Below are 15,130 nucleotides of genomic sequence, written 5' to 3'. Positions count from 1 at the left end.
GGGGCTTTGACTAGCATATCAGGGTGGATAAGATGAGGGGAAGAAAACTGGACTTTCAATAAAGGGAGGCAGATTAAATTAATCATGACAGGAAAATGAGCAAGAAATGCTTTCACATTGTTATTTAATAAGAAAAATGTGTAATTAACTGATAAAAATAGTTTCTGCAAGAAGCAGGCAGTTAAATAGTTTATAAAGCCAGCCAGGCCCAATCCTCAGCATCCCTGACTGTTAGCAATCAGAATGCTTTTTATATGGTGTCTTTCTTTGGAAACGCACAAACCATCTCACCACAGACATTACCTCATTTGCTTCACAGCCTAATGAATGCTTTATGGCTGAGAAATGGTGGAGGAAGCGAGTGAGACTGAAGAGATGAAGAAACTGAGGCACACAGAGAAAGACCCGGACGTGGCATTCCCAGCAGTACTCAGGTTTTCTCCTTTCTAACCTCCTGCCCTTTAATTGTGTTTTAGGCATTGGCTAATGAATTTAAATGAAACAATTGCTCGTGTCTTCCAAAAGCTGCATAGAGGAACCTGGGCTGTGTATTATGGCCGATACGATACTAGTCTTCCAAACAGGAGGTGGGGGTGGGAAGAGATCCTGGCATTTGCCATCTGGTAAGCCTGTCTTTAATCCTCAGTAAAGTAATGGAATGGAGATGAGGAAAAAAATGTGTAAGAATCAAGAGCATAATGCCACCATGAGCAAGCAGCTGTCTGGATTTTTAAAGAGCAAATTCCATGAGACAAATTTAATTGCATTTTTTAATAGAATTAAAAAAAAAAAGCATCCACAACATTAGTGGGTGAAGGAAATGAAATGGATGCATCCAGAAATCTCACTTGAAAGATGAATTCAACGGGGCTGGTTCTGAGCTGTCTCCTGTATTGAAAGCTGGCTGGAAGGCCACGTGAGCAGCCGGTGGGCGGCCGTGGAGTGACTGGGAGCTGGTGGCCAGCGGCGTGCTTCTGGCAGGCTCTGAGATGGGCCGGCGTCTACAGAGCATCATTATTAATGACTTGCAGGAGGTGATGAGCAGAACATTAATTAAACGTGCACATGTGGCCAAGTGGGAAATTGGCGGCGAAAACACCAGAGAGGCAGGCACATAATACCCAGGTACTTGTTTTTCAGCTTTTGTGATCTGGCCTGTGAGACTTGACTTTGCCTCCCCTGCTCTCTCCCTGCTGTCTTGGGCTTGAACCAGATTTTTGCATGGTGCCACAGGGGATGTGGCAGAGGAGGTGCCCTTTAGAGCAGGCTCACAAATACCCTTGCCAAACACCAGGATGCGTACAAGTTGCACCTCTAGCCTGATGTGCTGAGAGAGGAAGCCTGCAAAAATTAATATTGATATTAGTAGAGTAATGAAGCAGCTGCAAAGCTGGTTCACAAATGTCTCGCTCTGTTTTGTGGCATGTTTACATCTGCAAAAGGGAGAAGAAGCAAGAGAGGTAGGGAAGCAGAGGCATCTCCTCTGAATCATCGTTAGGGGAGTCTGGTGGTCTACCTCATCTTTCTCAGAGAAACCTGGATTGTTTGACTTCTGAATACATCCAGGCATTTGGAAATTAGGGGGCTGGCCCCAAATCCTAAAAAATACCATGCTGTTGAAGCGAAGGCCGAGCGTTACATAGTTTTCACATTCAATCAACGTTTAGTTCTCTTCTTAAGAGATCATCCCTAATAACTCCATTAGTTTGGCTGGTTGCTTTGTCACAACTGGGTCTTGGCACTGTCCCTATTGGAACTTACATTTATTTGAAAATTAATCTGCTGCCAAGGTGAAAAGAATAGCTCCAGGAGAATGCAAGCTTCTTGCTCTGCAATATCAAGTACTGTGTGTTCCAAGATGGTAGATTATATTTTGTATTTTATTTAATTTGAGAGCCATTCACCAAACTCTGTATAAACAAGGAGAAGTCTGTAATGGGGAAGGTGACATCGACCAAACTTATGCCATTTTGAAGTTGTACTGTGGCCAAGCAAGTGTTTAGGAAGAAGGATAAAAACACCACCCCCACCATGGCACCAACAACAATAACACAATAATAATGTATTTTCCAGCATTCACTGATTGCTATAAGGAAATTGTTCATACAACTGTTCAGATAACAATACTATGGAGGTAAATATTATCATTGTTCCTGTTTTACAAATCAAAAAATTGATCATAATTGAGACAAAAGCTTCTAGAGTGCAGTGTAAACGTCAGAGATCGAAGCCTGAGTCTCAAGCCCATTGCTCCAGCATTGTGTCTGTCACTCAACCTTGAACCAAGGTTACTTGGGTGGGAGATTTGATGCCTAGAATAATGGGTCTAGAGTCTAGGACCAGACAGTGAAAGGCCACTCTTTAATTATTTGTTCAACATTTCTTTAGAGAAGTTGAGGTTGACTTGAGGGATGTGCAGAGATGATGGGATGGTGGTAGCTCTCTATCTGCTTTCTACTCTTACAAACAACTAATCTCTGGTCCCAGACTTGCATAATCTATCCAGGACGGCAAAAGTTCTGAGTTGCCTAGATCTACTCTCCTGAGAATGTACTTCAGCGACCCTCTGCTGTCACTTAAGCATGCCTCCTTTTGAGTCTCACTTCCCACCTCTGAGAGTCTATTAAGCCATTCGTTCCAATGATACATTGCATGCTGCCTTAGAGGACTTCTGATGTATTCAATTTCCTCCATATTATTTTACTTCCAGTAATTTTATTTGAGGTCTAAGTGTTAATTTAGCACCCTTTATAGATTGATGCCTCAAGTCACTACCTTGCTGGCCCTGCCCCAGACACATCCACTAAGTCTTTGAGTGGGATGGCAGGAAGTAGGTATTATAGGATTGCACTGTGCAAACAAACAACTTCAGATCAAGGCAAAGAATCTCTCGATGATGACAGTCACTTTTGGCCTTAAAGCTGATATTGGATATTTTGGATACTATACCATGGGAAGGCAATCAGAGATTTTTGTCCCCAGTCCCATTACAGATTGTATTTTGCAGAAATATCCCCATCCTACACATCTTCTAAAGTGTGACTTTGCACTTTGCTATATGAGAGGAACCTAATATCCCTCCTTTGAATCTGGGTTGACCTTATGACTTGTTTAGACTCAATAGAATGAAGTGAAAGTGACACCACGTGACCTCCAAGATTAGGTCAGAGAAGGCCATAAAGCTTCCCACAGATTCTCTTGAGACACTTTTTCTAGGAGAAGTCAATGTCATGCAACTAGTCCAGCTGCCCTGAGACCACCATGCAGGAGAGGCCAGGTGTAGGTGTTCTGGTCAGCAACCACAATGGAGCCCAGCCTTCTAGCTATCCTTAAGGTACCAGACATGTGAGTAAATCATCTTGAAACTACCTACCCTTATGCCAACTAAGTAACACTCAGTAACCTCAGTTGACTTCATGAGGAGCAGATGAATCACCCAGCTGAGCTTTGCTTGATTCCTGACCTGACAATTCATGTAATACAGTAAAATGGTTATTGTTTTAAGTCAGTAAGTTCTAGGGTAGTTTGTTACACAGGACAGAGACTGGAACATTTCTTACCACTCATATTTAATTCCATTCAAATCCTCTACATTATTTAAAACACAAAAATCAAATCAAAAAAAGACATTTTATCCTGTATTAGGAAATAAGCTGACTTTGGCCTGCATCACCATTGCCCCCTTATTAACATGCCCCTTAGTAAGGAATTGGGTTCATTTTGTGTATGATTTCCTATCTTGCTTTCTAGTCAGTAGAACTGGCTTGGTGTGGAACCAATATTTTTACACGATCCCTGACAACGCTTATGAAAGTTCTTTATGCCCCATAGTATGGTCTATATGAATTAATCAGATTTTTTAAATGGCATAGGTAAAAATACCAGGCTCAGAGCCGAAAGATTCAATTGCTAGAAAACAGTTGGATTAGAGAATTATTTTCTGAGTTCAGAACTGTTTGGAGTTTCACAAATTTGGAAGACCACTGAAGGACAGCAGGCTTTACAAATAAGGTTGCCAACTATGCCAGCATATGGAAATGACTCCCTCAGAATGGGGAGCATTTTAGTAGAAATACTTTTATGAGTGGATTAGCATTTGTTTTTCCAGTGGGGAAAACTGGGGGGGGGGGGGGGATGATAGTTCTTCTCCGACTGAGAAGAAGGCCTTTTTACCTTTTCACTCTGCACCAAGGCTGCCTTCTTCGAAACTGGGATTAACATTGCATAAGAAGGGCACTTAGGCAGAGTCCCACTTGCTCGTCAGCAGCAGCCTCTTCCTTTCCTGTTCTTTGCGCCCCATGTCTAAGCCATTCTTTTTCCATTCTCTCTCCCTTTTACCCCCACCACACCTTTCCTTTTGCATCTATCCTCTTCTCCTGTGCATCCCCATAAATTTTCTTTTTCCTGTCAACTCTCCTTCCATCTCCTGAGTAGGGGAGACACGGGAAAGGGAGCTCATGTGTTCAAGGTGATCGTCCTGTGGGGTGCTGTGCTAGAAGCTTTATAGATGTGATTAGGTTTTAGCTCCTGACAAGCCTTTGAGCTAAGTGGTATTATTCCTAGTTTTTCAGATGAGGAAACTGAGTCCCAGAGTGAAGTAACTTGCTGAAGTTCACCCAGCACCTGCTGGAGCTGAGTATGTTTCTAGAACTGTCTATTTAAAAAACCACTCTCTTTCCATTGGTGGCATGACTTGGGGTTTGGAGGAGAACTTCACTTACGGCACATAGTTATGTTTAAATGAACGGTTTAGTAAACCATAGAGTGTTCTTCCACACTAAGAGTCTGATCAGTTAAATAAATCCTTTACTGTCTGTATAAAGTCTAGAGTTAAACAAACAACACAGAGCACAATATCCAGGTTTTTCCAAGTTTCTGGTGAACATAACAGGCAAATATCCAAATGCTTTCTTTAACAAGGTTTATTTCCATGTAAGAGAGCTGTGTGTTACACTAATGATGCAGCAGCTTAAGGAAGTGAGTATCTATCATAAGCTTAAAAAGTGGAGCATCAAAATGGCAGTAACCAGGGTATAATAAATGTCCATTAAATAAATACATACATATATATATATGTGTGTGTGTGTATATATATATATATATATTTTTTTTTTTTTGAGACAGAGTCTCACTCTGTCACCCAGGATGGAATGCAGTGGTGTGATCTTGGCTCACTGCAGCCTCGACCTCCCAGGTTCAAGTGATTCTTCCACTTCAGCCTCCCAAGTAGCTGGGACTACAGGCATACACCATCATGCCTGGCTGATTTTTGTATTTCTAGTAGAGACGAGGTTTTGCCATGTTGGCCAGGCTGATCTTGAACTCCTGACCTCAAGTGATCCACCTGCCTCAGCCTCCCAAAATACTGGGATTACAGGCATGAGCCACCACACCCATCCCAATAAGTATTTATTGAATAAATAAATGATTTTCTTTTTTGTTTTTCGGTGGGGCATAGCTGATGTTTTAGCTTCTGCTGAATTCTGTGACTGTACATTCCACTGTGAGTGTATAGTGGGGTGAGGTGGAAGCATGGAGAGCAAGGGTGGCTGTGGCTGCCTGGAGATTTGTAAAAGGCCAGGCCCTCACGTGGGCAAACCATGGTATTATTCTGGACCTCGATTTTCTCATTGGCAAAATAAAAGTTGGAGTGAGATGATCTTCTGTGTCCCTCCAGTTCTGTATGTGACCATCTAAAGTGTTATATGGAAACAGAGATATATTATTCAATGTGGAATCTGGGAAACTGGTAGCAAGAATGCCGAGTACAATCATACAGTAGGATTTTTAATCCAAACATTATTTATCCAACACTAATCAAAAATGCAATGAAAGGATTTTAAAAAATAAAGAGCAAACTGAGAAACTGCCAGACTATAAAACAAGCGCTTTTCCTCTCTAGCTCTTATAGACTCATTCTACCATCTGGGGGATTTACAGGTGTTAAAATTGCCCCTGAAAGGAGCCTTTTTATTTCCTGGGGTGATGGAAATATATTGATAATTACGGGGGGAAATGAAGTTTTTTAATAAAACAATTAAAAGGGCTTAGTGTTTAAATGAAGGAGAATGTAATTTTCCTTTATTTTATCTATCATTAAATTGTTATTACAAGCTATTATAAGAGTTTAGTCAAGGCTGATTTTCAAATATAATCTACACTTATGTGGATAGTCAGAGAAGAGGTGGGAAAAGCTCAGTTCCTGTGCGTGCACGCGTGTACACACACACACACACACACCCCTCAGGGGTTTGTTAATTTAAAAATTATGAACACTCAAATGGTGACCAAGGAGTGGCAGAACGTGGAATTAGTGGCATATGGGGAACTAAAGGAGCAATCTCTGTTTCCTGTGAGGAGGTTATTCTTGATTTAGTGAGAATGCTGTACAATATTTCCTTTTTTTTTTTTTTTAGTTGTAAGTGCATGACTTAATTTGTAAGTACCAATATGTGACATCTGAATACATCTGAGCAGATTTGAGACTACCGTCAGAGGCGTCCTGGGCCTGTCACATGACTCTTGATTGCACCATTCTCTTCCCAACTCTGTGCCCAGGGACATCACATTGGTAGTTTGAAATTGGCCAGGGTGATAGTATTGATATCATAGAAATCAGCAAATGATACAAATCAGGGATCTGGTTGTGATTTAACTATAATTGTTAGTATATATTTATCAACACCTCACTGATCACAGTGAAATAAAACTTACAATAAAATTAATGGGACATATTATGTTTGTTATTGTTTGCAATGATAATTAAACTTGAATGATTCATATCCATTTCTATGCAGAACCAGCTGCCCTTTACTGAGCCCCTACTATGTGTCAGACCCTGTACTTGTTATAGATTATCTCTAGTGCTCAAAAGAGCCCTGAGAGGCCGGTGTTACTGTCTACATTTGATAGGTAAAGAAACAGAGACTCAAACTGAAAGTAAAAAAACTGCCTGTGGCCACACAGCTAGCTAGTTGTTCAATCAGCACTAGAACTCAACACTCCCCACCTGCATTGAGTGAACACAATGTTGCTGAGATCAGCTCATGAGGTTGCAGAGAGGGGATGATGCTGAGGGAAACTAAAAACCATTAATGCTTCTTGCAAGACTCAAGGATCTCAAAGTTTGTAGGTTGAGCTTCGCCTAATTTCTGCAGTGGGGCCTGCCTGAGAAGAGTGTCAGATAAGATGCCAGCATCCTAGATTCCCAGCCACACTGGTAGTGAGTGGTTGTGTTTCCACAGTGCTGAGAAATAGTTCTGCTGGCTTAGCTCTGGTGAAAGATTTTCTTGCTGCCCTTGCCTTGATGTCTTTTTCAGAGGGATTTTCCTGCAGACCCCCAAAGACTGGTTTTTCCTCTCCTTGAACTCTCTCTCTTCCTCTTCCCTTCCTTATTTGGCCATCTGTGCAGCCCATGTCTTAATCTACCTGTTCAGTCCCTGCTTGTCCTCCCTCCCTCTTACCTAACTTCATGTTTGCTCCCAGTGACATCTCAGCAGAACACCCCCTCTTCCCATGTTCTGAACAGTCCCAGGGTTTTCCAGGCTAACAAGATAGCGAAAATTTTATAATAATTGACAACAGAGTTTCTTTAAGGGAAAAGAGTCTTTGGCTCCAAGAGATGCCTGATGGATGCTTGGGGAGAGGAGCCTGGACTGGTACCCAGGCCCCCGCGGCAAAGGCAGCTGCTGGGCACGATAAGTGGATGAATGGAATCTAGAAGTGAAGAGAGGAAGTGGAGGGAGAGAGCAGAAACCTGCCTGGGGTGGTTCAGTAAAGTTTATAAAACTGAGCAAGAGTTGGGTGAAGGATTTTTTCATTTGATTGCAGAAAATGAAAAAAGTACCAGATTCCACACTGGAATTGATATGTGTGGGACAAAGGTAGTTGGTTCAGAAATTGGAGCTAAAAACCTTGAGAAGAGGCCCCTTGGAAGTAGCAGCAATCTGGAGGAGAGCTTTGGGTTTCCAAAGGCCACAGAATGGGTGGGAGGTATGTTCTGGTCAATTTTCTTCATACCCACAAAGAGCTGGGGAACCTCTGGCTGGCATCTGTGTTACCCTCAACAGCTACAGCTTCTCCAAACCAACCCAGCCTGCTCTGGTCTTGACTGGCTCAAATATTCTCTTGCTCCTTCTCCCCACGTGTCTACTTGGGCCGTGTGTGTAGGTGTAGGAGAACCAGCTGGTAGTATGAGGATGCTGGTTAGGAAAGATGGAGCACCAGGCAGTGGAAGAGAGACAGGGTCCAAGAAAAGGGAGAATCAGTAGAGGAAGCAGAAGCTCCATTTCATAGACCTCCCCCTGCCATATGAAAGAAAGCAAAACAAATATATATCCCAAGCCAAAACTGACACAAAAACTGATCGCCCAGCCAAAAATACCATCACCACAACAAGAAAACCCCACTTTCCAGTGATAAAGTAAAGGGAGAACAGGCAACAACAGCAAAGTGTGGGTAACCTCGTTGCACGTGGCACAAACGGTGAGCTAAGATGGAGTGTTAGGCCAAGACAGCAGAAGGTGGCCACAGGGATATTTCATGCCTTATTCAGTGTTCACAAGTACACACTAGTGAGAACCTATGTCTTAAATTCTGTCCCTGAGTGCGAAGTTGAAGCAGAAGGTCCATTAAAAAGGGCCTTTAAGAGTGCTGTGGAGAGTTGATAAAGGTGTGAGAATCCTACAATGACTGACATCACAAAGAGAGAACTTGAGATCCCCTTTCAAGTTCTGGCTGAGGGTTTTGAACTGGAATAGCTGGTTTTAAACACTGACATTATGAATGCTTGGGATGTGAGTAAAACACCTCAAATTCTTCAACCAGCCAATTGTGAATAGAGGAATAGTCCCACTTTTTAATGGCTTGCCTTAGTCACTGAAGGTGATTTCCTAAACCCCAGAAAATTGTTACAAACTGTCAGACTGTGGGTGCCATAGCTCTCAGTCAGTAAAAGAGCCCCACATGGTGGGAAAACATTCCAGTCTCTCCAAAATGGGAATAAAGGCATTCAACAAAATTACTCTGACTTTAAAAACTCAGTACCATTTCTCACTTTGCGTTAGAGTAGTAACAAATCCTCACGGAGGTAATTCTCAAGTATGCAATTATATAAACTTGCCTTCTGAATGGAAAGATTGGAATTTAGGCAGCTGACCCCTGGTGGGGTGTTTATGATCAGATCCAAGAGAGGGCTGTTTGCCTGTCATGTCCCAGTCAGTACCACCCTGCCCAGCATCTATGTTTGCTAAGGGTGTATATATACAGCAAGATCTGAATCAATGAAAACATATCCCACATCTTTACGGAGTGACCCGGAAAGAACAGCGTTTATACTGACCGAGAATACAGTTCAGAGAAATTCAAGGAGATTTATTGGGCTATCATTTACTAGCTGTAAAATTGGGGTTGTGATAGTCTCTACCTCACAGAGTTGTTGGGAGAATCAAATCTGATCACTGTCATAAAACTTTAGGCTAGATCCTGACACTCAGCCAAGTATACAGTATGCACATAGGAGATGGTACTAGAACTTTTGTTAATACGCGATGGGAAGTTTCTATGGTGTGGAAAATTTTTAAATGAATGAAACACAGTCCTTTCTTTAAGAATCTCACTGAAGAGGGAGTAGAAGACAGGTCAGTGGATAATTATGATATACAGACCATAGTAAATGCAATGTATAATAATAGGAGTAAATATTGAGTGTTGCTTTAGGAGACATGTCAGTGCTCCGACATAGGGAATCATTAAGGGTGAAAGGGCCATATACTTGCGTGAAGCCTGTAAATGTGAAAGACTAGGTCCTAGCAAGGCCAGCATTGCCATTCTGCTGTCCTAATGATGGATGGGGATTCGTGAGCAATTGAATTGAGCCACTGCCATTACTATTGATTGTTGGATAGACTTCTCCATCAGAGCCAGTAGGCCACAGTGTGGGTCAGTGGCCAGACTGACATAGGTTTATGACCTTTCATAGGCTTCCCATGTGTCTCACCACACACCCATCTGCCTGGGGCCTAGGACCAAGCTGGCGGTAAAGGACTTGAGAAAATGAGGCTTGAATTAAGTGACCTCAGATCTAAACCAAATGTGGCTGGAGCCTCTTTCTTGTTTTGAGAAGGATTTTTTGTTGTTGTTGTTGTTGTTATCAGAGTTTTGGAAGCAGTTTAATGAAGGGCGTAGATGTGGAAATGAGATGCATGTAGGTTTCAATAGTAACTCCTATTGCCTTGCTCTTTGACCCTAAGAAAGTTCCTTATCCACTTTGAATCTCAGTTCATTGTCTACCAAACAGGGAAAATGAGATCTACCTTATCAGGATTTTGGGGTTTTGTTGTTCATAACAGCTTCTTTGAGATGTAATTTATGTACCATAACATTTCACCCTTTTAAAGTGATTTCAGTCAGTGATTTTTTAGTGTATTTAGAGAGTCATGCAACCATCACCACTATCTAATTCCAGAATATTTTCATCACCCCCATAAGAAACCCATACCCGGGCCGGGCGCGGTGGCTCAAGCCTGTAATCCCAGCACTTTGGGAGGCCGAGATGGGCAGATCACGAGGTCAGGAGATCGAGACCATACTGGCCTACACGGTGAAACCCCGTCTCTACTAAAAAATACAAAAAACTAGCTGGGCGAGGTGGCAGGCACCTGTAGTCCCAGCTACTCAGGGGCTGAGGCAGGAGAATGGCGTAAACCCGGGAGGCGGAGCTTGCAGTGAGCTGAGATCTGGCCACTGCACTCCAGCCTGGGCGACAGAGTGAGACTCCACCTCAAAAAAAAAAAGAAAAAAGAAAAAAGAAACCCATACCCATTAATAGTCACTCTCCATTCCTCCTTTCCCCTATTCCTCCCAGCCACTTATTTCAGTTTCTCTGGATTTGTCTATGCTAGACATTTCATGTAAAAGAAACCATACAGTATGTAGTTTTCTGTGACTGGCTTCTTTTACTTAACACAATGTTTTTAAGATTCATCCAATCTTTTGCTTGTATCAGTACTTCATTCCCTTTTATTGCTGAGTAATATTTCATTGTATAAGTATACCATATTTTGTTTATCTGTTAATCAGTGCATGGACATTTAGTTTTTCTTTTGACAATTATGGATAATGCTGCCATGAACATTTGTATACAAGCTTTTGTATTGAGTATCTGTCTTCATATCTCTTGGGTATATGCCTAAAAATGGAATTGCTAGAACTTAAGGTAAGTCTATGTTTAACTTTTTGAGGGCCTATCTAATTATTTTCCAAAGGAGTTACACCATTTACAGTCCCACCAACAATAAATAAAAGTTTCAATTTCTTCACATCCTTGACAAAATTTGTTATTTTCTGTCATTTTGATTTTAGTCATCTTGGTGTGAAGTGGTATCACATTACGATTTTTATTTGCATTTCTCTAACAACTAATGATATTGAAGATCTTTTGCTTGCTTATTGGCCATTTGTATATTTTCTTTGGAGAAATGTCTATCAAACTTCTTTGCTGATTTTTAATTGGGTTGTCTTTTTATTGTTGAGTTATAAGAATTTTTTATATTCTGGATACAATTTCCTTATCAAATATATGATTTGCAAATATTTCCTCTTATTTTATGGGTTCTTTTCACTCTCTTAATGGTGTTCTCTGTTGCACAAAATTTTAAAATTTTGGTGAAGTTCAATTTTTCCATGTTTTTTCTTTTGTAACTTGTACTTTTTGTGCCCTGTATAAGAAACCATTGCTTAACCCAAGATTATAAAGATTATAAAGGATTAAAGTCCTATGTTTTTCTCTAAGAGTTTTACAGTTTGGCTCTTACATTTAGGTCAATAATCCATTTTGAATTTTTGTATATGGTGTGAGGAAGGGGCCTACCTTTATTATTTTGTATGTATATGGATATGTCATTGTCCTGGCATCATTTGTTAAAAAGACTATTCTTTCCCTATTTAGTTATCTTGGTGTCCTTCATTAGGTTTGTAGTAATACATGACATGATCTATGTAAATTTCCTGGTATATGATAAGTTGCAATACATGGTAACTATTATTTTATTACAATCAGCTTAAAATCTATTTAAGGTTTACAAGCAATAATAGCAATAGCAGGAGCTAACATTTTATTGAGTACTGCCTATGCACCTGGCACTTCCCGTCAACAAACTCAATCATGAGATCAGTACTATTTTAATCTCTTTTATTCAGATGAGGAAATTTGAACTTAGAGTGGCCAAAGAACTGATTCAAAGTCACACAAGTAGCAAGCCACAAAGTGGACAATTTTGTTCAGACAGTCCTTGGTTGTGATGGAAATGAATCCCATGAGATATGAGTAAGAGGCTTATTAGAATGAGAGAAACAGAATGACGTGTCGAGTGACTAACATAGTTAATATGACTACCGCTAACAAGCACTAGAAGGTAGCTAACAGCTAGATCATGTGGGTTTGAATCTTGGCTCAGCCACTTACAAGCTGTACAACCTCGGGCAGCTCAATTTCTTCAATATATAATGGGGATACTTAGACTTCTTTTTGCATGGCTTGCTGTGAGGCATCAGTGAGTTAATATGGGTAAAGCGCTTAGAACAGTTCCTGGTACATAGAAAGTGCTTAAAAATTGTCAGCTGTGACACTGATGGAGAGCTCTAAATCTGAGCCCAAGCTTGTGTTCCAGAATTTGTTCTACTCAGGGCTGGCTCCATAGGTGTACAATCTATGCAACTGTATAGGACTCTGTGCTCAGAAGGGCCTTGGACTTGGTTTAATGTTCTGTTGTTAACATCTTGAACTTCTTAATTATTTTTGAACAAGGGGTTATTTTCATTTTGCACTGGGGCCCACAAATTATACAGCCGGTCCTGGGCAGGGCATAGGGCTGACTGGACGAGTTTCCTCCTCCTAGTGATGCCTAGCACAGCCCACGCGGGGTGTCTCTTCACACACACTGTAGAACCTCCTTGGCTGCTCTGAGCTCCAGTGGATCTCAACATGGAGGACAGTGCTGTTAGGTTTAAGTTTCACGACATTGAAGCCCATGCACATCCACTTGACATTCCTGATTTATTACCTAAAAGTAAATGCAATGCGTCGTGGGCCCCGAATCCTGCCTCTATTATTGGACTGAAAACCTCCATTGACTTCAGCTGGCAGCCGGCACCACTAATTGAGGACAGAGTTTGGCCTCGCGGGTTTTATATAGAACATTTTTCTTTATTTCTTGTTTTCATGGTTGTGTGTTGTGGGCTGGGGATTATTTTTATGTTTTTCCACTTCCTGATTAGTTTTAGGACTTGTTTATTTGGAGACTGCTTTAATAAATTTGCACAGCAGGGTGAGTTAGTAACAGGGTTGGTGTATTTAACCAGGAACTGCCTTCATTTCAGTTTGGTGTTTGGTGTTTAACTTCAGGGCATAGTCACTTTGTTTCAGTACCAAACTTCTGCCAAAGATCACCTATCCTTGATCTACATACACCTTGGTGGTTTAATGTAAGGGCAGAGCTCTGCTGCCCCGAAGCCCTGTGCAGCTCATCACCACAGTGCATCCCTGTTGCGCTTTTAAAGTGTACTTCAGTTCAGATTATATTTTCTTATCTGCTTACCCCTCTAGGCTGTGGAGCCCACAGGGCAGGGTCTTTGTCATTGGTGGAGTTTCTGCGCTTGGTACAGCTCCTGTTACAAAACCCTCCATTCGAGAAATATTTCCTGAGCATCTATTGTGTGCCAAATGCAGAGGTAGATGTGGCACAAGCAAAACAAATGGACTCTGTTCTCAAGGGGCTTACATTCTGTGGGTGAAACACAGGTACAGATAGGCAAAGGATTGTAGCAATAACTGTAGAGTGAGATTGTTATTAAAAATAAAAGTAAATAATAGAATACAGGGATACAATGGTTTGTGGTGTGTGTGTGTGTGTGTGTGTGTATGTGTGTGTGTGTGTGTGTGGTGGTGGTGGTGAAGGAAGGGCTCCCAGAGGAGACGACTGCTGAGTGGAGACCTGAGGCAAGAGGGAACCAGACATATGCAAATTGGCACTGCAGGCCCAGGGCGCAGCTGATGCAAAGGCCCCAGAGCGACGCCGGCTTGGCTTTGAGGAGCAGAAGGGAGGCAGGAACACAGTGAATGTGAGGACAGTGTTCAGAGATGATCCTGGCCCTGGTGAGGAATTAGGTTTATTCCAAGGGCAATGAAAACCTCAGGGAGAAACGCTGCATTTTGAAAGAGCACTACGGTTGCTTTGTGGAAAAGGAGCTGTAGGTGGGGTGGGCAAGTTTGGGAGCAGGAAGACCAGGAAGGGGCTTTTGTGGTAATCTGTTGAACTGACTGGATTAGTTCCAGAAAGAAACTAGGGCTTTCCTTGCTGAGGCTGGTCGTAGAGAGAGGAAGTGGAGTAGCAGATCAGGGTTCACAGCGTGTGGCTGAGAGCCAGGGTGACATTCCTCTGGACGTTCTTCTGGACTGAATCCTTGCATCATCTACATTTAAAATGAACCTCAGAAGCCCTGGCCCTGTGGTGCTGATGCTATTGAGGTTGAATTCTCAGGGAACGAAGAAAGGGCCTGGCTGAGAACAGAGAGGGAGGAGTCCCACATCAAGGGATGACTTCACTAAGGAGGGAAACTGGAGCGAGGTGGGCATTTCCAGGCAGAACAACAGCGTGGTGGAGAGTGAGGGAGCCGATGGCTGGAGTGATAGCTGGTTTAATAGAGGGTGCGTTGCGGCGCTATCAGCAGTGTGGAGTGGGATGGCGAGGCTGCATGCTGGAACTTATTTAAAGAGGCTATTGTAAAAGTCTCTGAGCCAGTTAATTACCAGTTTTTGTTATGTCAGGATCTCCTTGAGTTAAAGCAGAAAGAAACCATTCACAAGTATGTTCCAGTTCTGTAGTTTAATGGGACATGTAAAAAAAATAAAAAACTGATAAAATGATTTAGTTCATGGAAGGATTGAAAACCATCACAAGAAAAGCTGAAATTACATATTGTGTTCCATCTCCTCCTACAGAAGCCATTGAAATGGCTGCAGACTTAATTGGACTAATGACCCGTTGCTGTTATGCATAAAACTCTGGTGTTCACAGAGAATTGACAAAGCTGTGGAAACGGTCCACAAATATGAACACAGGTGAGCACAAAG

At 41.9% G+C, this 15,130-nt stretch overlaps 1 protein-coding gene across 1 annotated transcript in view; it reads left to right on the top strand.

Moving 5' to 3' along the window:
- The first annotated feature begins 319 nt into the window (after nt 1-319).
- LOC105482794 (LIM domain only 4) overlaps nt 320-15,130 on the top strand; it is a 133,932-nt gene continuing 119,121 nt past the window's right edge. Inside the window, exon 1 of the mRNA XM_011743137.3 lies at nt 320-434. The gene's annotated coding sequence lies outside the window, so the exon portion shown is untranslated. The remainder of the gene's footprint in view (nt 435-15,130) is intronic.

This window comes from Macaca nemestrina, chromosome 1 (assembly GCF_043159975.1).
Source record: "Macaca nemestrina isolate mMacNem1 chromosome 1, mMacNem.hap1, whole genome shotgun sequence".
NCBI lineage: Eukaryota > Metazoa > Chordata > Mammalia > Primates > Cercopithecidae > Macaca > Macaca nemestrina.
This window is presented reverse-complemented; position numbering and strand designations above follow the sequence as displayed.